The sequence below is a fragment of the Pristiophorus japonicus genome, unplaced genomic scaffold (assembly GCF_044704955.1).
Source record: "Pristiophorus japonicus isolate sPriJap1 unplaced genomic scaffold, sPriJap1.hap1 HAP1_SCAFFOLD_42, whole genome shotgun sequence".
Taxonomy (NCBI): Eukaryota; Metazoa; Chordata; class Chondrichthyes; family Pristiophoridae; genus Pristiophorus; species Pristiophorus japonicus.
In genome coordinates, this window is record NW_027254090.1 from 3,142,212 (window position 1) to 3,164,903 (window position 22,692).

The window sequence follows — 22,692 nt, forward strand, 5'->3', positions numbered from 1 at the left end:
AAGGTATACACTTGCCTTGGAGGTGGTACAACGGAGGTTCACAAGATTGATTCCTGGGATTAGAGGACTGTCCTCTGGTGAGAGATTGTGTCGACTGGGCCGATACTCTCTGGAGTTTGGAAGAAAGAGACATGATCTCATTGAAACGGACAATAATCTGAAGGGGATCGACAGGATGGATGCTGGAAAGCCCGGCTAGCTCAGTCGGTAGAGCATGAGACTCTTAATCTCAGGGTCGTGGGTTCGAGCCCCACGTTGGGCGATTACTTTTATGTTGCTTTCGCGGGTAAATATCATTAATGAACCCATGATCTTCTTTTCCACAATGATAAAAATGAGAACTCAGGGATGTTGATAATTTAATCAAATAATGAAAGCAGCGCCTCAGACCGCTCGGCCGTCCGTACTGTTAGATGCTCCAGTTAAAAGTTATTGCTCTGGAAAATTTTAGACTCGGCGCTTGTTCAGGGAGCTGGAAGGCCCAGTGTCCGGGGTATCCTCTCCCCCGGGGTTTTCTTGAGCTCTGCTCGGAGCACGGCGAGCTTTGGCCCAGCTCTGAGGTTGCTTGCATCCCTGGGATGGACAATAAACCTCTGAGCTCAGGAACTGGGGAAGAGCGAATAATTAACAAGTTGTTTGTCGGTTTCAAATGCAGCTTAGATCTGCTGGTATAAACCGATAGCATTTCTTTCATTCTGAGAAACAACGCTAACAGAGACATTCAAAACTTCAATCACTGAACTTTAATAATTCATGAAACTTTAATCCTTGATGAAGTTTGATCCCCGATCTGATTTTACGCAATCTGTATTTGAGGAGACTGGTTTTAAATGTTCGTTGCTCATGGAACAAGGTATCCAAAACAGCTTGTATTCAATGTTATTGCAGACAAGTTTTTGCTTGAGATATAATATTTCTGCGCAGGCTTTAACCGGAAACCTTTCACGTGTGACGGAAATGTGATAACCACGACACGACAGACACTGTTACTTTGCTCAGTGCTCAGAGAGAGGTGTTCAGCAACAAGCTGAAATGCTCAATGTCTCTCTCTGCAAAAAGTTCCTTTCACAAACATTTCTCTGCCCAGAACATCAACAAACAATAATGTTCTCCTTTCAAATTCATTAAACTCCCCAATTTCCATATTTGCAATTTTAAGGACAAAGACTAAAAGCTTTTTCGATCAGAAAATTGCAGGAACCTCCTGTGTTTAATGAAAGGGCTTTTGATTGTTGATTTCTGTGCACACCTTGTGTTATTTATTTAATTCTTGGCAACCTGTATCACACCGCCACCAGAGGGCCTATCTGTTGGAGTCACAAGTGATCCCAGCATCCCTTGGGAGCACGGTATCTAAGCAGGCCACCCATGAAGTACCTGCACTCTGGAGTCTTATGAAAGGAGCTAATGTCACGCTTACTCATTGTTCACAGTACTCAGTTTCATCCTTTATTTTGACCGTATCAATTGGCGATGAGACAACGAACAACCGCGCAAAAATGCAAGGAACAGTTGGTATCCTGGAGAAGTTCTCAGAAGGGGAGAACTGCGAAGCCTTCGTGGAGAGACTCGACCAATAATTTGTGGCCAACGAGCTGGAAGGGGACGAGAACGCTGCCAATGAAGGGCGATCCTCATTACAGTCTGTGGGGCTACAACCTATGGCCTCATGAACAATCTTCCAGCTCAGGTAAAACCAGCAACTAAATCCTATGAAGAATTGTGTACGCTGGTCTGGGAGCATCTAAATCCTAAAGAAAGCGTTCTGATGGCGAGGTATCGGTTCTGCACGTGCCAATGGTCAGAGGGCCAGGTAGTGGAGACTGATGTCTCAGAACGAAGGCGTCTCGCAGGACATTGCAAATTATGACGGGTTCCCAAACAATTGCTGAGAGACTTTATTATGCTTGTCATTGGCCATGAGGTAATCCTTTGCAAACTGTTGACTGTTGAAACTCAGATTCTGAGCAAAGCCATAACGATAGGTCAGGCAATTTCCAACAGCTCCTTTAAACCCAATCACAGAATTTATTTCGAGTGCACTGGATGGAGGAACATGATCCATGTAAAAAATTGTTATCATTTTACATGAACCAAATGTTCATAAAAGATTTGGAGTTGAAACTCACTGCATAACAGCACAGCTGGCAATCTTTGCGGAATATATTGATGCAGCCAAAATGCACAATGGCAACCTGGAACTGTGCGGCACCGAATCCTCGGGGAAAAAACAGTTAAAGGCTTCGTCCCTGGGTGAGCTCGAACCACCAACTACTTGATCAACAGCTGAACGCACTATCCCATTGCCCCACAGAAACTAACTTAAACATGAGTTGCAAGACATCCCAAACCAGGGTGTCAGTCATTTAATGCTTCACTTTACTCTGACCGGGATGCAACTTGTCCACTCTCAGTTGTGCTTTTCCCAAATAAAGTGTAGAACATTCATTGTGGATGTGTGGAAGCAGTCTGGTCCCGCACACTGCAGACAATTCCATTTTACGGCCAACCAGCTCTCCCAGAACCGGTGTGATCTACCTTCCAGCCTTCCGGTGCCTTGTCTGCGACAAAGTATTCTGATTGTCCCGAAGCCGGTATTAGGTTTTAATTCCTTTTCAGCTCCTGACTGCAGATATTCCTGTGATGACACGTGAACTAAATGCTTACAGGGACAGTTGTATACATCAAATCTTTGCTTGGTGAAATTTCCAAGATTGAAAGAGATGCACTTCAACCCCAAACCTCGTCAACCGACTTGCTAACCACAACAAGCTGCTCCCGTGAGATGGAAGCCCAGTTGCTGTTTCAAGCTTGAATGCAGGTACAAGCAGAACTCATTCAAAGAAAGTCCAAGGCCCTGAGGCACCTGATTATTTGCACCAAACTCCTTCACAAAGTGTTGAGGTTCGTGTGGGATGATATGGGCACATCTTCCCCCACACTACAACACGTCAAACAAAACTCAACGGCTGTAAAGCGCTTTGTCGTCATGAGTTCCTGACTGCAGAAATGTAAGTCCTTCTTTGCAAAATTTCTATGCAATTTCAAAATTATCAGCAACATAATGGGCTCATCCAGGATTTGAACCCAAAACTTCTCACAACAAATGTGAAGGGAAAATCATACCCCGGGACCAACAAGCCAACTGTTTGACAATATGGAGATAACCATTACAAGAGTATGTTTTTGTGTGTCGCTATTATTGATCAGAGAAGCACATGAGACCGAATCAGTGACTTTGCTTTTTCGTCCTGTCTTCTGAAGCGCAGCACGGTCCCACTCCGACAGTCAATGAGCTGTGGGACGTTAGTGTATCCAGGCTGCGGATGGCCACCCCGAGCGCAGCAGAGGGGATTCTGCATTCGTTCTCGATGGGACAGGATTTCCCGTTCTCTCTTCCTTTTGTCTGTATACCTGTGCTTTGGTGTCTCTATTTATTCCCCCTGTCTCATTTTCTAGTTTTCAATGGGAACAAAAGATGAAATGACTGCCACGATGGAACAATTTCTCTCATTCAAAGGTAAATGCACTACTGTTGCTCCATGAGGTCTAGACAGCTAGCCGTTGATATTCAGGTTCATATATAAATATATATAAATATATCGACAAGTATCGTACCTGTTCCCTGGTGGTCGAGGGGTTAATTCCGGCGCACTAACCTGGTAACGATTCTCGGTCAATTCGTCAAATAAATATAATTGAGATCTGTGACACGAATATTAATTGCTGTAATCACCAAAAATAACCCCATTACTTTCTGTTACGGACCGTGCTCACAGATTTTCTTGTTTCTCCTGCCCGTTGCTGGACATGTGTTCGGGGTTAAATTTTACAAACTTGGCAAGTTCGCTGATCGCGGGGAGACGGTTGTAGCCTCTGTGGACCCACTGTGAGGATGTGGAAGTGAACACGGTGGCTGGGTGATCCGTGACATTTCTGTGAAGGGCAGCGGAGGAGAAGGATTGAGAACTTTCACTGTGGGACAGAAGTATTTTCAGGTGAGCCAACACATTCCTGATCCTTCTCTCTTCTTAGGTAATCCCCGGAGTCCAGGATGACTTGCTTCTGCATTAAAAATCAGTAGTGATCAGCACAGTGGGAGCTCACAAGTCAGCTCCCCTCTGTTGTGCCAGCTGTGCCAGAGGTTTCCTTAGTGTAGTGATTATTACGTTTGCTTTATCCGTGAAATGTCACCGATTTGATCCTGGCCAGAACCATTATCTTTAAACGTGCTGTGGATGAACAATCAGAGGTGAGTCTAGTCTTCTGGCAAGTGCTGGCTGACCTGCTGAGATTTCCAGCATTTGCTGTTTTTATTTGCTATTTATTCTCCTGGCAAAAGGGCTACCTGATTCCTTAATTGCTGTTTATTTCACTTCAATAACTAGATAACTTTCAGTGAGAGAAAACGGATCAACCGGGGACCATTCGGGTGTGAGGCCAACTTGATATCCGCTGCACTTCAGCACATCAAAGGGCGAGAAACCTGAATATAATGGATGAGCTCACAAATGTCAGGTGCAGTGCAGTCTGGTCAGTTGGTAGAGCATGAGACTCTTCGTTTTGAGCATTTGTGATTCAAGTCCCACGTTGGGTGATAACTTTTCATTAAATTTTATATTACTTTCACGGAAAAACATAATTAAATAATCCATGATCTTCTTTTGCACAATGAAAGAAATGCTAGCTGAAGGAGAGTCCATAATTGAATCGCTTCTTCTGTGCTCTGCAAATGAACTCTTCAACCATAAACTATTTTACACACTGTGCTTTCGGTGTGTGGTTCAAAATATTCATTGCGGGTAACATCAACAGGAGACTGGGGAAAAAGTGAGACTAACTTTAGAGCAAGAGACTGGTTATTGTGAAACACCAAAGGAATTAGAAATTCGAGAAGAATGACATAGAAAAGAAATGTGACCCCTACACCCAGAAAGAAATGTTAAGGCAGAAGATTAAATGCTACATTCCTCTGTGCAAAAAATTCCTTTCACAAACATTTCTCTGACCGAAACTGCACAAAACAAAAATGTTCCTTTCAAAGTCATTAAACTCCCGAATTTCCGCGCCCCCCGAATCTCCTGAAACAGATGCCTCTAGTTTTGCCGATTCAATCCATGTCCCTTTGCAATGTTCTGCTTCCACCCACACTATGAAATGTGCCACTAACTTATAGAATCATGGAATGGTGACAGCACGGAAGGCCAGACTCAGCGAGTCGCACTCCCCCCCGCTTTCCCCGTAGCCCTGCAATTGTTTTTCCTTCAGACACTTATCCAACTCCCGTTTGAAAGAGAATATTGAGTCTGCCTCTTCCGCACTTTCAAGCAGTGCTTTCCAGAACCTAACCACTCACTGCTAAATGGCCACATCCTGTTCCTTTCTGTAATGTCTGGGAAACACGAGATCAATTCCTGCCACACTCACAGCTTTCCTAAATATAGCACCATAATTCTATTCTCATAAAACCAGCTCCTTGAAGTATCGGCCAGCTGTGTTGGAAAAGCTCTGGATATGTTCCCACCAGTACTTCAACTGCAGTGTTTTCGTAGTGTAGTGGTTATCACATTTGGCCAATGCGCGAAAAATTCCTGATTTGAAACTCAGTGCTAACATTTTGAAAACTTGTTCAACTAAATATTAGAAAAAACGGAATTATTCACATTAGTTGTTCAATGTTAACAAAGTGCAGTGTCCCACAGCCCTGTTACATTTGCTGTTTCTCTGTACAGTTCTGTACACACACAAACTCTCCACAGTGTCTCTCACTCCCTCCCGTTTCCAGTCCTGACGGTGCAGAAAGCCCGTCTCAAAGCTGCACATACCAGTTGCTCTCAGTTGAGTTGTGAGAGATTATTAAAGGATCCTGCAGCGCCGCCTCACTTCACAACAGCAGATCAAGGCCGCAAACAACCCATCGACTAATCGCTCGTCCCCAGCTCCAGAGTGAGTTAGGCCGGGACAAGCAGCAATATTCCGACCCCGCACTCTCTAACCAGCCGCTGCAGGAATGCAAGTCCTTCTTTGCAAAAGTTCCATGCAGATTCAAGGCCTCGTCCGGGATTTTAACCCGGTACCTCTCCCATATTTAAATCAACAACCCCGAAGTGAGAATCTTCGCCCTCGACCAACGAGCCGACTGCGTGACAAATGTGCAGATAATATGTATCCATTTTAAAAGCATTTTTTGTGTGTTGTTATTCTTGATCAGAGAAGCACATGAAACCGAATCAGTGACTTTGCTTTTTCGACCTGTCTTCTGAAGCGCCGCACGGTACCACTCCGACAGTCAATGATCTGTTAGGACGTTAGTGTATCCAGGCTGAGACTGGCCACACCGAGCGCAGCAGAGGAGTTTCTGCATTAGTTCTGGCTGGGGAGAGTGTTTTCCCTTCTCTCTTCCTCTTGACTGTATCCCTGTGTTTTGGTTTCTCTATTTATACCCCCTGCCTCAGCTTCTAATTTTTAAAAGGGAACAAAATATGAAATGGGCGGCACTGTGGAACAATTTCGCTCACTCAAAGTTAGATACACGACCGTCGCACCATGAATCCTCGGCAGCTAGCCATTGATATTCAGGTTCACATCTGAATATATATAAAAGTATCTAAATGTTTCATAACTGTTCCCTGGTGGTCGAGGGGTTAAGTCCAGTGCACTAACCTGATAACGATTATTGGTCAATTCATCAAATAAAAATAATTGAATTCAGTGTGACGATGAGAAATTGCTGTAATCACCATGAATATCCCCATTGCTTCTGTGACGCATCGAGCTTATATATTTTCATGTTTCTCCTGCGCTTTGTGGGACACTTGTTCGGGGTTTAATTTTAAAAACTGTGTGAGTTCGCTGATCTTGGGGAGACGGTAGGAGCCTCTGTAGCACCACTGTGAGGATGTGAAAGTGAACACGGTGGCTGGGTGATCCGTGACATTTCTGTAAAGGGCAGCGGAGGAGAAGCATTGAGAGCTTTCAGTGTGGGACAGAAGCTGTTTCAGTTGAGCCAACACATTCCTGATCCTCCTCTCTTCTTCGGTAATCCCCGGAGTCGAGGGTGTCTTGCTTCCACCTTAAAAATCAGTGGTGATGAGCACAGAGGGAGCGCACTGGTCAGCTCCCCTCTGTTGTGCCAGCTGTGACAGAGGTTTCTGTCGTTTGTTTTATACGTGAAAAGTCCCTGGTTCGATCCCAGCCAGGAGCATTATGTTTAAAGTTGCTGTGGATGAACAATCAGAGGCGAGTTTTGTCTGCTCGCAAATGCTGCCTGACCTGCTGAGATTTCCAGCATTTGCTATTTATTGTGTAAAACTCGAAGTTTTCTCAAAATTCAAACATATCCCCTCTGTGTGAAGAAACCCTAAGGAAGGATCATTTTGGACGCGCTTAAAATGAACTTTGGGATTTGAAAATATGCATGGGTCTTCAGGGGAAATGGAGCTGCAAACCAGGGGACCACAAACCTCTTAAAAAGCCAGTCTTTGGTTATTGGAGCTGACTGGGATATTGGAGCTAAACAAATTGTCTGGGGAACTGTGTAAACTCCAAAACTCAGCTCCCGAGGAGACATTAACATCGCAACAATTGAACCAGAGATTGCCCGCTGCAACTCGAAGCATGAAACCCATTCAGCACATGCATAATGTTAATCACCTATCCGGCCTGCATGGAAAAGCCAGGCCTTGGCAGACAACGTAAGCACCAAAAATAATTCGTATATGGCAACTGGAATCCAACAGATCGACACATCCTGAAAAAGTTATCGTTAACGAGCCCGCCAAAATTTAACAAAGAATTACCAAGCCCGCTAAAACTAAGACAAAGAATCGAGTTTGATTTGGCGCACAGATTAGAAAGACTCTCAAGGTATAATTGAGGCCCCGTTTTACAGCCAAAGATCAGACTTTGCTTCTGCACCAGCTCCGTGTACTTCAGAAATGGCAGACTTTGAGATCAGCACACCAGCTTTCGTTAACCTGGTTCTTCAGAACATCGACCAAAGCAGCATCGCAAACAACCTGCACACCAAGCAAGCCGCGGCAGCAAGGAGCTCATGAATCAACCACCAAGATATTACCAGCAGCCAAATTGGTAATATTGATCTACCACGACCAACGATTTCCAAACTGAAGTCAACTCGACGAAAACCCGCAGATTCGCAAGCTGTTTGCAATCTTCAAGCTCTCCCTGAGCTACCAACGGGTAAAACATTACCTAAAAGAACTTTGAAACCTACTGCTGAATGAAGAGAGTATTTACTCACCTATAATTCCAATATGCACCCTACCGCATCAGCGGACACCACCCAACTGAAGACAACACAGTAAGAAGTCTTCCACGACGTTCGGGTTATGGCAAGCAGAATCTACAGAGTCCAGCGAACCCCAAAACCGCGAAACAGCACTAACTGTCAATACGAGGATTGGTGAGCATTATCCCTGTTGCCCTAGAGTTTAACCTAGTCAGGTTTAGGTATTGGGAGGTGGGAGGTATCATATTTTCTGGAACGCCTTTTGTAGGTGCAAAAAAGTGTTCCTTATTCTAGATATTGTAAGTTTGGACATTGTACTTATCGTTCCTGAATAAATTCAAAGTTTCTTGCACCAAAACCAGTTATCTCTTGCACTTTGTCACATCCCCAAATCAATCCAAAGTCTAGAACCCCGGGAGTGGGAGCGATTGTAACCACTCAGAAGGTCAGAGGTGAACCTGACCCCGAGACCACCCCCTACAGTGCCTGTATTTTAAAAAACGTTACTTTTATTCATCCTGCGGAATGCATATTGCACAGATAATCTCAGCACACATTGTGCAGGCAAATGCAGCATTAGACACCAAACTGTTATCTGATCTGCTGATTTGAAACAGGTAATTGCTGGTTGAACACACGATTTGACAACTCGACTTGGAGATCAAACATCAATGACAAAGGCATCAAAACTGCCCAACAGCACCAGGGATCTTTCACTTGTTTGTCCCAAAATATCGCAATTCTGTGACCTCCCACTAGACTTGGCCACATTGAATGCCCTTGTTTTCAATTGGATACCATCTCTTATTTCCATAGTTAGCCACGGGTGAGAACCCTTCTCTTTCAGTCTTTCCTTCTCATTGGGATATATCTTTGTTGCGAGTTATGAAATATGTCCCTAAATGTCTGTCACTGCGAATTAATCGTCCCCTATTTTAATCTATTTGTATAGTCGTCTTTAGCCAACTCTGCCCTCATACGTTTGTACTCTCCTCTTTTTAAGCCTGGTGTGAGAACCAACTTTCTCACCCTCCAACTGAATGTGAAATGTACCCATATTATGGTCACTCATTCCTGGACGATCTTTTACCACAAGATAATTTATTAATCCTGCCTCATTACTGTAAGGGGGTGGTCTCTATGAGGGGGTCAGGTTCCCTTCTGATCAACTTGAGCAGTTCGAATTGCTCCCGCTCCCTTGGGTTCTAGACTCTGGATTTATTTGGGGGGTGTGACAAAGTGCAAAGCACACTGGTTTGATGCAAAATAACTTTGTTTTTATTACAGTCAAGAAATTACCAACTTATAATCACTCTAATAAGAAAGTACAATATCATAACCTATTTAAAATTATTGATGAACAATACCTTACACACTCAGAGGGGGTTATAATCGCTTATAATGACTATAATAGAGAACAACACATTACATTCAAAGGGGATTACAGTAGAATTACACCTCCCACCGCCCAATACCTAATTCTAGCTAGGTTAGACTCCAAGGCAGGCAGGGACTATGCTTCCCAGTTATTTTGACAGCTAGAGGTGGATCGCGGTTTCGGGGTTCGCTGGTTGCGGCAGGGTCTGCTTGCCGTACCCCAAATGTCGGAGAAAACTGCTTGCTGCACAATCTTCAGTTGGGTTGAGTCCGCTGATGTGGTAATGCGCGTTTTGGATCTATGGGGTAAGTATCAGGTTTCCTTTTGTTAAAAAAGATATGTACAGTATTTTAGGGAATGTTTTACCCATTGGTAGTTCGGGATTAGATTGTAGAGTGGAAACTTATCAATTCTTCTGTTTTTCCATTTTGGAGTTTTGTTTTGAGTTAGGTCGATCGGTTGGTTATTCGTTGATACCACGTTGGCTGTGGTCGGTTGCTGGCGCGATGGTGATATTCTTCCTTCCTCCAGGACTTCAGGACTTCGAGGCTGGAGAAGTTAGTTTACAGCTGTCGCGTTGGTTTCTCTCCTTGTCTTGATGACACAAGCGTAGTAAGGTGCTACGCGTTGTATGGCAAAGTGTGTCATATCCTCTATTGAAAGAGGGGGCCAGTTATACGGTTTGAGTGGTTCTAAACTTGGCGCCAAATCAGTTCAGAATTCTTTGTTTAAATTTGGTAGGCTTGACTCTTCACTGTAATATTTTGGTAGGCCTGCTAAAAGTTGATAATTTTGGGTGGGTTGATGATCAAAAACTGTTTCCTGATGGAAATATTAGCTTGTTAATTACAATGTCCTTTTATGCTTAATTTTTCGCATACACGCTGGCTTGGGCATCTTTGTGACATATATGCTGAAATGATTTTCCAGTTTCAAGTTCATGGTTAGCTATCTTTGGGCCATTTTGTAATGTATTTGTCTCTTGTGGAGAAGGATTCTCGAATAGCCATTTCTACAGACCGGTTAATTTAGTCCCCTCACCCAGGTAGTCTCACTAAGCAGTATGTCTTCTGTCAGTCCTTTTCGTCCTGCCCACAGCCTTGAATTTGTCTTGTATGAGTTCACAATTCTATTAAAGTTACTAGTTTCTTCCATAATCACTTTAGGGTTCCAAACTTTTTGGGAGGTAGTTCCAAATTAAATTTCCTTTCGAATCAGCACAAACACAGGGGAGTGGCAGTTCTTGTGAATTTTGCACCCTCTTCAGTCCCCCCTGTTGACACTACACACTTGAGTGTCAATGAATGTAAGCAAAATTCCTGCTCCCGAGTGTCAACGTTCCCTGCATTTACACTAGTTAAACATTACCCTGCATCCCCCATTTAAATGCAATGCAATATGCAGGTGAATACAATTATTACAATTCGGTTATAGTATAGAGGGAATGCCCCTCCTTCAATCGGTTTTCTCAGTATAATAACGGTATACAGTCAAACACAATTTAAGAAGAATAATATAAAAGCACATAGTCAAACACATTCTTAAGTTCAGTAAAAATAAAGGTACATAGTCAAAACATTTTAAGTAACATTCTTATAACAGTCGCGATGTTGCAGTTTACAGCAGGTAAAACCAAACACAAATTAAACATGGCAGTATGATGTCACCCCTCCCTGCGCGATTCCCAAGTTCGGCCAAGGAGAGTACACCACACTTTGCTGCCTGACCTGACGACCTCTGCATTTCACTCAGCAAGTGAGACCAAGTCAAGGATAATCGCGAGTTGACAAATAACTAACATGTGGGAAGCGATTTAGATCCAGACTGGGACTTCTATATTTCTGAAAATGTCCCACCAAGGCGGAATGGTGATCTCTAGAATCCTTTTCCCTATCTCAATGGTTTTCTGTTCTAGAGTGTAGAAGTGTTTTTGTGAGACAATTACAATTTTTAGCAGAGCGGTAAGATTTTCGGGTAGAGCTGGAATTGCATATCCAAATGTACAACAAAATCCGGCAGGTTAGTAATATTTTACTTCACAGTGAGGTGGACAGTGGAGGTTTCAGCAATGGGGACAAACATTCCTGGGGCACTTGAACCGATGCCTCAGGTTTGAAGCAGAAACTGCTGTCACGAACCGGACACCAGAAGTGTCCATGTTGGTAGTGGGACGTACTGGTGGTGACATAGTAGTTCGCAGCCCCTATGTATGCTACTTGTGGAGGGACATGGTCTTGTGCAATTACCTCCATTGTACAGTTGATAGGCTGCAGCTTTAAACCCGCAGTGTGGTTTCAAATCGACGTTCAAGTGCTGGGGATACAGTATTATGTGTGCACCCCTGCTCCGTCACCCGGAGAGGTCAGTACCCATCATCGCGTGCTCACACTTTAGGACATAGTGTGCATCTCCTTGAATGACTCCAATATTCCCCACTCTGTATACCGGTGCGGGTCGAGCTGTCGCACCCATGACCGGCATCCTTAGTACTTTCCCCATGATGGTGTGATTAAAACGCCCGCAATCTGCTGGGACATTGTAGGCTTCAGAAGCTCGGCAGAGCTGGCATGGGCTTCGTGAATTACTGTATAGGTGGAGGGCAGCGAGGTGCTTGTTAATGATTCAGGGGGTGAATAAACCTTGTTTTAAATCGTCCAGGTTGTTGCGGCACTCGCCCAACCAACATGCCCCGTACATCACACACACCTCGTTCTGTGCAGCCTGGTCAGATGCATTCCTATCCTCCCGTATCAATGCTTTCGATGTCTGTACATGTTTTTCCAGCTCAGCCACTATTTCTTTGAAATGGACAATCATAGCCTGGTCCTCGTGTAGTTCTGATTCGACGGGAGGGGGGAGTTCGTGAGGCGAGAGGCCTATAAAAGCCCGACAGTTCGAGGAGAGAGGTGGCCGTCAGGAGTGGGGAGTTCGTGAGGCGAGAGGCCTTTAAAGGCTCAACATTGCGAGGAGAGAGTTGGGATGTGGGAGTTTGTGAGGCGAGAGGCCGATAACGGCCCAGCCGGTGCAGCTGCAGCTGGGTGAGAAGGCAAAAAATAAAAAGAAAGAAATCGAAAGGTGACTTCACAGCTAAGGGGGTGATTGGTGAATCGCTTTTCTTTTTTCTTTTCACTATCAGTCAGTAATTTTAGCATTGTTGTTGCCAAATTAAGTTTATCTCGGGGTTAATTCATGGCAGGAGAGCTCGGACACGTGTGATGCTTCTCCTGTACTATCTGGGAAATCAGGGACGCTTCCGGTGCCCTGACGACTACGTATGCGGGAAGTGTATCCGCCTTCAGCTCCTGATGGACCGCATGGCGGCGTTGGAGTTGCAGGTGGATTCACTCTGGAACATCCACAATGCTGAGAATGACGTGAATAGCACGTTTAGTGAGATGGTCTCAGCGCAGATAAAGGGTACACAGCCCAGCCAGATAGTAAATGGGTGACCAACCGGAAGAGCAGTGCAAGGAAGGTATTGCAGGGGTCGCCTGCGTTCATCCCTCTGCAAGACAGATACACCGCTTTCGGTCCTGTTCAGGGGGATGACTCATCAGGGGAGAGCAGCAGCAGCCAAGTTCATGGCACCATGAGTTGCTCTGCTGCACAGGAGGGCAGGAAAAGGGAAGGACAGCGATAGTGATAGGGGATTCAATTGTGAGCGAAATAGATACGCGTTTCTGCGGCCGCAACTGAGACTCCAGGATGGTATATTGCCTCCCTGGTGCAAGGGTCAAGGACGTCTTGGAGCGGATGCAGGACATTCTGAAAAGGGCGGGTGAACAACCAGTTGTCATGGTGCATAGAGGTACCAACGATATGGTTAAAAAACGGGATGAGTTCCTACGAGAGAAATTTAGGGAGCTAGGAGCTAAATTAAAAAGTAGGACCTCAAAAGTAGTAATCTCAGGATTGCGATCAGTGCCACGTGCTAGTCAGAGTAGGAATCGCAGGATAGCTCAGATCAATACATGGCTTGAGCAGTGGTGCACAAGGGAGGGATTCAAATTCCTGGGACATTAGAACCGGTTCTGGGGGATGTGGGACCAGTCCAAACCTGACGGTCTGCATCTGGGCAGCACCGGAACCAATGTCCGAGGGGGAGTGTTTGCTAGCCCTGTTTGGGAGGAGTTAAACTAACATGGTAGAGGGATGGGAACCTATGCAGGGAGACAGAGGGAACTAAAATCGGGGCAGAAGCAAAATATAGAAAGAAGAATAGTAAATTGGAGTGCAGAGAAACTCAAGGCACAAAACAAAAAAGGCCACATGACAGCAAAATCCTAAAAAGACAAGCCTGAAGGCTCTGTGCCTCAATGCGAGGAACATTCGGAATAATTTGGACGAATTAACCGTGCAGACAGCAGTTAACGGCTACGATGTAATTGGCATCACGGAGACATGGCTCCAGGGTGATCAAGGCTGGGAACTCAACATCCAGGAGTATTCAACATTTAGCAAGGATAGGCAGAGAGGAATAGGAGGCGGGGTGGTGTTGCTGGTGAAAGAGAAAATTAATGCAACAGTAAGGAGTGTCATTAGCCTGCATGATGTGGAATCAGTATGGGTGGAGCTACGGAATACCAAAGGGCAGAAAACGCTAATGGGAGTTGTGTACAGACCACCAAACAGCTGTAGTGAGGTTGGGGAAAGCATCAAATAAGAAATAAGGGATGTGTGCAATAAAGGTACAGCAGTTATCATGTGCGACGTTAATCTACAAAATGATTGGGCTAACCAAACTGGTAGCAATGCAGTGGAGGAGGATATCCTGGAGAGTATTACGGATGGTTTTCTCGACCAATATGTGGAGGAAGCAACTCGAGAGCTGGCCATCCGAGACTGTGTGATGTGTAGTGAGAAGGGACTAATTAGCAATCACTTGAGGAAGAGTGACCATAATATGGTCGAATACTTGATTAAGATGGAGAGTGACACAGTAAATTCGGAAACTAGGTCCTTCATGTAAAGAAAGGTAACTTCGACGGTATGAGGCGTGAATTAGTTGGAATAGACTGGCAAAGGATACTTAACGGGTTGACAGTGGATAGGCAATGGCAAATATTTAAAGATGACATGGATGATCTTTAGCAACTGTGTACAACTTTTTGGAGTAAAAATAAAACGGGGAAGGTGGTTCAATCGTGGCTAATATGGGAAATAAGGATGGTGTTAAAACCAAGAAGAGGCATATAAATTGGCATAAAAAAGCAACATACCTGAGGACTGGGAGAAATTTAGAATTCAACAGAGGAAGACTAAGGGTTTAATTAAGCGGGGGAAAATAGGGTAGGAGAGGAAGCTTGCAGGGAATATAAAAACTGACAGCAAAAGCTTCTGTAAATATGTGAAGAGAAAAAGATTAGTGAAGACATTTGCAGTCGATTTATGTGAATTTCGAATGGGAAACAAAGAAATGGCAGACCAATTGATCAAATACATCGGTTGTGTCTTCACGAAGGAAGACACAAATAACCGTCCGAATTTATTGGGACAGAGGGTCTAGTAAGAAGGAAGAACTTAATGATATACTTATTAGTGAAAGAGATGGGATTGATGGCTGATAAATCCCCGGGCTCTGATAGTCTGCATCCCAGATTCCTTAAGGAAGTAGCCCCAGAAATATTGGATGCATTGGTGATAATTTTCGAACAGTCTATCGAATCTGAATCAGTTCTTATGGACTGGAGGGCAGCTAATGTAACACCACGTTTTTAAAAAGGAGGGAGAGAGAAAACGGATAATTATGGATCGGTTAGCCTGACATCAGTAATGGGGAAAATGTTGGAATCAATTATTCAAGATGAAATAGCAGCGCATTTGGAAAGCCGTGAAAGGATCGGTCCAAGTCAGCATGGATTTATGAAACGAAAATCAAGCTTGACAAATCTTCTGGAATTTCTTGAGGATGTAACCAGCAGAGTGGACAAGGGAGAACCAGTGGATGTGGTGTATTTTGACTTTTGACAAGGTCCCGCACAAGAGATTGGTGTGCAAAATCAAAACGTATTGTATTGGGAGTTATGTACGAACGTGGATAGAGAACTGGTTAGAAGAGAGCAAGCAGAGAATCGGGATAAATGGATCCTTTTCAGAATGGCAGGCAGTGACTTGTGGAGTGCTGCTGGGCTCAGTGCTGGGATCCCAGGGCGTTAAATATAGTTTATCGATTGAGATGAAGGAATTGAGTGTGATTTAGAAACATATAAACAAAGAAAATAGTTGCAAGAGCAGGCGCCTCGAGCCTTCAGCGCCATTCAATAAGATCATGGCTGATCATGACTGATCATTCCCTCAGTACCCCTTTCCGGCTTTCTCGACATACCCCTTGATCCCCTTAGCACTCAGGGCCATATCTAACTCCCTCCTGAATATTTCAAATGAACTGGCATCAACAACTTTCTGTGGCAGGCAATTCCACAGGTTAACAACTCTCTGAGTGAATAAGTTTCTCCTCTTCTCAGTCCTAAATGGCCTGCCCTTTATCCGAAGACTATATCCCCTGGTTCTGGACTTCGCCAACATCGGGAACATTCTTCCAGCATCTAACCTGTGCAGTCCCGTCAGAATCTTATACGTTTCTATGTGAACCCCTCTCATCCTGCTAAACTCCGGTGAATAAAGGCCCAGTTGATTCACTCTGCCCACATATGACAGTCCAGCCATCCCTGCAATCAGTCTGGTGAACCTTCAATGCACTCTCTCAATAGCTAGAATGTCCTTCCTTCGATTAGGACAACAAAACTGAACACAATATTCCAGGTGAGGCCTCACTAAGGCCCTGCACAACTGCAGTAAGACCTCCCTGCTCCAATAATCAAATCCCCTAGCTATGAAGGCCAGCATGCCATTTGACTTCTCATCTCCTGCTGTGCCTGCATGCCAACTTTCAGTGACTGATGAATCACGACAAAAGTCTCGTTGCACCTCCCCTTTTCCAAATCTGTCGCCATTTGATAATATTCTGCCTTTGTGTTTTTTCCCATAAAATGTATAATCTCACATTTATCCACATTATACTGTATCTGCCATGCATTTGCCCACTCAACTAACCTGTCCAATTCACACTGCAGCCTATTAGTGTCCTCCTCACAACTCACGCCGCCACCCAGTTTAGTGTAATCCGCAAACTTGGAGATATTACACTCAATTCCTTCATCTAAATCATCAATGTATATTGTAAAGAGCTGGGATCCCAGCATTGAGCCCTGCGGCACTCCACTAGTCACTACTTGCCATTCTGAAAAGGACCTTTTTATCCCGAATCTCTGCTTCCTGTCTGCCAACCAGTTCTCTACCCACTTCAGTACATTACCCCCAATAGCATGCATTTGATTTTGCACACCAATCCCCTGTGTAGGACCTCGTCAAATGCCTATTGACATTCAAATACACCACATCCACTGGTTATCCCTTGTCCACTCTGCTGGTTACATCTTCAAAATATTCCAGAAGATTCGTTAAGCATGATTTCCCTTTCATAAATCCATGGTGACTTGGACCGATCCTGTCACTGCTTTCCAAATGTGCTGCTGTTTCATCCTTAATGTTTGATTCCAACATTTTCCCCACTACTGATGTCAGGCTAACCGGTCTATAATTACCCGTTTTCTCTCTCCCTCCTTTTTAAAAAAGTGGTGTTGCATCAGCTACCCTCCAGTCCATAGGAAATTATCCAGATTTGATAGACTATTGGAAAATGATCACCAATGCATCCACTATTTCTGGGGCCACTTCCTGAATTACTCTGGGATGCAGACTATCAGGCGCGGGGATTTATCAGCCTTCAATCCCATCAATGTCCCCAACACAATTTCCTGCCTAATAAGGATATCCTTCAGTTCCTCCTTCTCACTAAAACCACTGTCTCCTAGTACATTCGGAACGTTATTTCTGTATCCTTCTTGTGGACAAAACCGAAGTTTTTGTTCAATTGGTCTGCCATTTCTTTGTTCTCCATTATAAATTTATTTGAATCCGACTGATCTTTTTCACCAGTCTTTTTCTCTTCTCATATTTAGAGAAGCTTTTGCAGTCAGTTTTTATGTTCCCTGCAAGCTTCCTCTCCTATTCTATTTTCCCCCTCTTAATTAAAGCCTTACTCCTTCTCTGTTGAATTCTAAAGTTCTCCCAGTCCTCAGGTTTGTTGCTTTTTGTGGCCAATTTATATGCCTCTTCCTTGGCTTTAATACAGTCCTTAATTTCCCTTGTTAACCATGGTTGAGCCACCTTCCCCGTTTTATTTTTACTCCAGACAGGGATGTACAATTGCTGATGTTCATCCATGTGATCTTTAAAAGTTTGCTACTGCTTATCCACCGTCAACACTTTAAGGATCCTTTGCCTATTCTAGCCAATTCACACCTCATACCGTCAAAGTTACCTTTCCTTCAGTTCAGGACCCTAGTTTCCGAATGAACTGTGTCATTCTCCAGCATAATAAGTAATTAGAACATATGATGGTCATTCTTCCCCAACGGGCCTAGCACAAGAAGATTGCAAATTAGTCCCTTCTCATTACACATCACCCAGTCTAGGATGGCCAGCTCTGTAGTTGCTTCCTCGACATATTGGTCGAGAAAATCATCCTCAATACACTCTAGGAAATCCTCCTCCACCGCATTGCTACCAGTTAGGTTATCACATCAATATGTAGATTCAAGTCACCCATGATAACTGATGTACCTTTATTGCACACATCCCTTATTTCATATTTAATGCTGGCCCCAACCTCACTACTGCTGTCTGGTGCTCTGCACACAACTTCCACTAACGTTTTGTGCGCTTTGTAATTCCGCAGCACCACCTATACCGAATCCACATCATCCAGTCTCATGTCCCTCCTTACTATTGCATTAAATTCCTCTTTAACCACCAACACTACCCCACCTCCTTTCCCTCTCTGCTTATCCTTCTTAAATGTTGAATATCCCTGGATGTTGAGTTCCCAGCCTTGGTCATCCTGGAGCCAAGTCTCCGTGATGCCATTTACATCGACCCCGTTAACTGCTATCTGCACAGTTAATTCATCCACCTTATTCCGAATACTCCTCGTTTTGAGGCACAGAGCCTTCAGGCTTGTCTTTTTAACACACATTGCCACTTCAGAATTTTTCTGTAAAGTGGCACTTTTTGTTTTTTGCCTTTGGATTCTCTGCCCTCCACTTTTACTATTCTCCTTTCTATCTTTTGCTTCTGCCTCCATTTTACTACTCTCTGTCTACCTGCCTAGGTACCCTTCACCCTGCCGTGTCAGTTTAACCCCATCCCATCAGCACTAGCAAAAACTCCCCTCGACATTGTTTCCGGTCCTGCCCAGGTGCAGACCTTCCGATTTTTACTGGTCCCACGTTCCCAGAACCGGTTCCAATGTCCCAGGAATTTGAATCCCTCCCTTTTGCACCAATTCTCAAGCTACGTATGCATCTGAGCCATGCTGCGATACTTACTCTGTCGAGCATGTGGCACTGGTAGCAATCCCGAGAATACTACTTTTCAGCTCCAACATTTTAATTTCAGTCCTCGCTCCCTAATTTCATCTCGTAGCACCTCATCCCATGTTTTACCTTTATGGTTGTTACCTATATGCACAACGACAACTGTCTGTTCACCCTTCCTTTTCAGAATGTCTTGCACCCGCTCCAAGACATCCTTGAGCCTTGCACCAGGGAGGCAACATACTATCGTGGAGTCTCGGATGCAGCCACAGAAACTTTTATCTATTCGCCTTACAATCGAATCCCCTATCACAGTAGCTCTCCCACACTTTTTCGTGCCCTCCTGTGCAGCAGCGCAACCCACGGTGCCAAGAGTTTGGCTTCTGCTGCTCTCCACTGATTATTCATCCCCCTTAACAAATGCAGAAACACCTCTGCTGCGCTCGTGGTGGCCACACGCAGCCTGGATACACTAACGGGAGAACACCAGCGGCAGGTCGGGGCCATAAAAGGAACGGCGAGCGGCTTTGGGAGCAGCTTGGAGGCCCCGGGAGACAACTGTAGGGAGCAGCGCGAGCTGGTGCAGGAAGGCGGCGGCAGCGAAGAGTGACCTCATCAAGGTCCAGGTCGGTGATTGGAGCGTGTGCAGATACAGGAGGAGCGGTGAGATCGGGGAGAAGGAGCGACGAGAGACTGTAGGGGGATGTGATCAGGGCCCTGGGGAGGCGTGAGTTTCGGGCCAGAGGCCCTAGGTTAGCTCGGGCCAGCCCACACTGCGATATGTGTGTGCATTAGGTCCATGCAGCACAGCTGGTCTGCAGTCGTCTTGGTTAACCCTTGCCATTGGACCAAGACCTAGCTCTGTCAAGCCCGTGTGATGGCTGGGGTGCAACGGCCACCACAAGTTAAAAAAATCCACGCACAGGCATATTCCACCGTTCGGAATGCAGCTCGGGTCCTTCATTGAAACACCTGTGAACTCATCATTTTTCGGCGTGGAATCAAGTCATCCTCATTTCGAGGGACCACCTGTGATGATGATGATGGTGGATACATTTACGTCCCGACAGCTCATTGACTGCAGGAGTGGGACCGTGCGGCGCTTCAGAAGACACGTCGAAAAGGTAAAGTCACTGATTCCGTCTCATGTGCTCCTCCGATCAAGAAGTGCAACACACACTAAAAATGCTTCAATAATGGTAAAATCGCATCTCCACATTTGCTCAGCAGTTGGCTCGTTGGTCTACGGGTTTGATTGTTGCTTTAGGGTTGTTATTTGAAATTTGCACGAGATCCTGGTTTTAAATCCCAGATGAGCCTTGAATTTGAATCAAACTTTTGCAAATAAGGACTTGCATTTCTGCAGCGTCTGTCAGGAACTCATGATGTCCCAAAGCGCTTTGCAGCCGCTGAGTTGCCTTTGAAATGTTGTCACATGAGGAAAGATGTGCACAAATCACCTCACACGCACCTCAACTCTTTGCAAAGGAGTTCATAGAATCAAAGAAGTTTACAGCACAGAAGGAAGCCATTTTGGCACATCGTGTCCGCACCGGCCAACGACAGACTATCCAGCCGAATCCCACTTTCCAGCTCTAGGTCCATAACCCTGCAGTTTTCAGCACTTCAGCTGCACATCCAAGCACGTGTTAAATGTGTTGAGGGTTTCTGCCTCTACCACCCTTTCAGGCAGTGAGTTCCAGAACCCACCTTCTGCGTGAAGAAATTTCCCCTCGAAACTTTCTGCCCATTACTTTAAATGTATGCCTCCTTGTTGTTGATCCCTCTGCTAAGAGAAATAGGCCATTTCTATCCACTCATAATTTTATACACCTCAATGAAGTCTCCCTTCAGGCTCTGTTCCATGGAAAGCAAATCCAGCCTATCTAATCTGTCCTCATGGCGAAGATTCTCCACTCCCGGCTACATCCACCTAAATCTCCTCTGTACCATCATCAGTGCAATCATGTCCTTCCTGTAATATGGCGACCAGAGCTGCACGCAGTACTCCAGCTGTGACCTAACCTGCCCCACAGACCCCATCTCTTGTATTCGGTGCCTCGGCTAATAAAGGCAAGCATTCCATATTCCTTCTTAACCACCTTATCTATCTGGCCTGCAAATTTTATGGGATCTGTGGACATGCACTCGCTAGATTCTGGGGAGGGCCCAGCAGATTGGAAAACTGCAAATGCAATGCCCCTATTTATAAAGGAGGCAGATAAAAAGCAGGAAACTACAGACCAGTTAGCCCAACATCTGTGGTTAGGAAAATGTTGGAATCCATCATGAAAGAATAAGTAGCAGGACATAGAAATATAGAAACATGGAAAATAGGTGCAGGCGTAGGCCATTCGGCCCTTCGAGCCGCACTACCATTCAATAAGATCATGGCTGATCATTCAGCTCAGTACCCCTTTACTGCTTTCTCTCCATACCCCTTGATCCCTTTAGCCATAAGGGCCACATCGAACTCCCTCTTGAATATATCTAACGAAGTGGCATCAACAACTCTCTGCGGCAGAGAATTCCATAGGTTAACAACTCTCTGAGTGAACAAGTTTCACCCCATCAGAGTCCTAAATGGCTTACCCCTTATCCCTTAGACTCTGACCCCTGGTTCTGGACTTCCCCAACATCGGGACCTGTCCAGTCCCGTCAGAATTTTATATGTTTCTATGAGATCCCCTCTCATTCTTCTCAACTCCAGTGATCTCTCGATCCCTTAGTTCCCCGAGACTCTAAACATCTATCTAACGCAGCCTTGAATGTATTCAGATTCTCAGCATCCACAGGCCTGTGGGCAAAGAATTCCACAGATGCATAAGCCTCTAGTTGAAGAAATTCTTCCTCATCTCTGCCTAAATGGCCGACCCCTTTACCTGAGACTGAGCCCCCTGGTTCTAGACACTCCAGCCCGTGGGAAACAACCTCTGTCAATACCCTTCAGAATATTGTGTGTTTGAATGAGATCGCCACTCATTCTTCCAAACTCCGGAAAGTATTGGCCCATTCTACACAATCTCTCAACATAAGACAGTCCTCCCATCCCAGGAATTAATCTGTTGAACCTCCGTTGTACCTTCTCCCAGGAAAATATATCCTTCCTTACATAAGGAAGCAAAAACTGTGCGCAGTACTCCAGGTGTGGTCTGACCAGTGCCCTGTACAATTGTAGCAAGACTTCCTTACTCTTGTACTATGGGCTATATATTAGGTATATCGGGTGAGAGCCCTGTTTTTGCTGATACTACAGCTGTATAAAAAGTTATTAAATTTTGACAGTTGCTCGGCAAACATATTTGTATTTCCTTCAGTGTACTCCTTGCTCTTCGAGGGCTAGATTTTGCTCAAGCAGTTTTGTCGGCACGCTGACTTCAAGCACACCGACATTGTGCGGTGGAAACGGCTCGGGGAAAAATTCGCTCCATCCTGGCCGCTGTGTACAGTCCCCGGAGGCCTGGCGTGGCATCGATGGTGAAGTGGGGGGCGGAGCCAAATGTCTGCGCCGAAAACACTGCCGGCACCTTCGCGCATGCGCAGTAGGGAGAGAAAACTTGGCCCTCGGCCATTTTTAAAGAAGTGAAAAACCCGATGAAAAGCACAGCAGCTTCTCAGCTTCTCCA

General features: G+C 45.0%; 1 non-coding gene and 1 pseudogene across 1 annotated transcript; both read left to right on the forward strand.

The window, feature by feature from the left end:
• The window catches only part of LOC139250748 (histone H2B 1.2-like), a 156,291-nt pseudogene that overhangs the window by 14,642 nt on the left and 118,957 nt on the right, over positions 1–22,692 (forward strand).
• Positions 190–262, forward strand: trnak-cuu (transfer RNA lysine (anticodon CUU)). The gene has a single exon. It is a non-coding gene; the product is annotated as a tRNA-Lys (tRNA).